The sequence below is a fragment of the Psammomys obesus genome, unplaced genomic scaffold (genome assembly GCF_907164565.1).
Source record: "Psammomys obesus unplaced genomic scaffold, mPsaObe1.curated_primary_1811, whole genome shotgun sequence".
In the NCBI taxonomy this organism is placed as follows: domain Eukaryota; kingdom Metazoa; phylum Chordata; class Mammalia; order Rodentia; family Muridae; genus Psammomys; species Psammomys obesus.
Window position 1 is genome coordinate 32,930,055 of NW_026596069.1, and position 1,861 is coordinate 32,931,915.

At 40.4% G+C, this 1,861-nt stretch overlaps 1 non-coding gene across 1 annotated transcript; it reads left to right on the forward strand.

Annotated features, from left to right (window-relative positions):
* Window positions 1-1,420: 1,420 nt before the first annotated feature.
* LOC129690255 (small nucleolar RNA SNORA17) lies at window positions 1,421-1,554 on the forward strand. The gene has a single exon (XR_008722261.1). It is a non-coding gene; the product is annotated as a small nucleolar RNA SNORA17 (small nucleolar RNA).
* Window positions 1,555-1,861: the final 307 nt, after the last annotated feature.

A 1,861-nucleotide genomic window follows, 5' to 3' on the forward strand; every position in this document is an offset into this window, starting at 1 on the left:
TAGTCCTAGTTTCTTGGAGGCTTTTATGATAAAATGTTGGATTTTGCCAGAGATTTTTTTTTCTGCATCTATTCAAATGATCATGTGATTTCTCTTTCTGATTCTATTTAAGTATTGAAATACATTTGTTGGTTTGCATATGTTGAACCATATTCGCATCTCTGGAATGATCCAACTTGGTCATGATATGTGATCTCAGTGTGTTACTGAATCCATTTTGCAATACTTGTATTAAGAATTCAATTCCCTATAATCATAATGAAAACTGGTCTATAATTGTTTTGTTTGTTTGCTCTATCTTTTTCTGGTTTTAGCATCAGGGTAATACTAATAGCACAAAATGACATTCTTTCCCTTCCTGCGTAATGGATTCTTTTGAGGAGCATTGGTACTACCTCTTCTTTAAAAGTCTAATAACATTCAGCAGAGACTCCATCTGATTCCATCATTCTTTTTTGAGAGATTATTACTACCTCAATCTCATTTTCACTTATTACTTAAATTGCTTATATCATCTTTAATTTGGAAGTCGTGTGTTTCAAGCTTTTATTCATTACATTCCCTCTGCATTTTCTCCCTTCTTGGAATACAGGTTTTTGAAGTGTTCACTAATGACCTTCTGGGTTTGCTGATGTTTAGTTTCCCAAAGAACTAAGTTTGCTTCATTGATTCTTTGTATTCTTTCAGTCTTGAGTTTATTAATTTTGTCTCCAAATTTTTTTCTTTCTTACCCTCTAATGCTTTTAGATTTGGCTTATTCTTCTTTTTCTAAGTCTTTGACGTACATCATTAAGTTGTTTATTTTAGATATCTCCTTTTTTTGTTAAATGAATGCACCAATAGCTATAAGGTACCTTGTCAGCACTGCCTCTGTGATACTCCAAAGATTCCAATAAACTACACTTTCACTTTCATTTGACTCTGGTAACTTTAATTATCTTTTTTATTTCTGCAATGTTTCATTGGTCATTAAGAGTATGAGGAGCAACATAACCAAGAAATCTGGGCCCAGGGGTCTTTTCTGAGACTGATACTCCACACAAGGACCATGCATGGAGATAACCTAGAACCCCTACACAGAGGTAGATCAGTATCCAAGAGGCTTCCCCAGTAATAGGAACAGGGACAGTCTCTGACATGAACTCAGGGCCTGCTCTTTGATCACCTCTGCCTGAGGGGGGAGCAGCCTTACCAGTCCACAGAGGAAGACAAAGAAGCCAGTCCTGATGAGACCTGATAGGCTAGGGTCAGATAGGAGGGGAGGAGGACCTCCCCTATCAGTGGACTAGGGGAGGGGCATAGGAGAAGAAGAAGGTGGGTGGAATTGGGAAGGGATGGAGGAGGGGGCTACAGCTGGGATACAAAGTGAATAAACTGTAATTAATAAATAAAATACATTTTTAAAAAGAGTATAGTGTTCCTTGCCTCTTAGAGGCACTGCCGGTGTGGCTGCTGTGTTACACGTGTGTCAGTAGGTGACAGAGAGGAGAGAGGCTCCATGTCTAAGCTCAGTTTCTGATCTGTAAATGTCTTAACGATTAGTAGCTTAACACTCTCTGAAAAAAGCAAGCATGAGATGACCACCAATAAAGCACCACGGTGCCCAACAGGGAGCTAATGCCACCAGTCTGATACTTGCAGGCCTGGGGGAGCAGACCATACCCGAAATGAACCCTGCCTGGTGCCATGATGCATGGATAGGGCGTAGTACTGAGATGACTCCTGAGATGACCCCAGATACTCGGAAACCCTGGTAAGAAAAATGGTGAAGAAACGGGGAAAAAAGAGAAACAGAAGGATGCGGGCACAATGAAGAGCGGCAGACCTGGAGACTCGAGGGTAGGGAGGAACAGCCTGATGT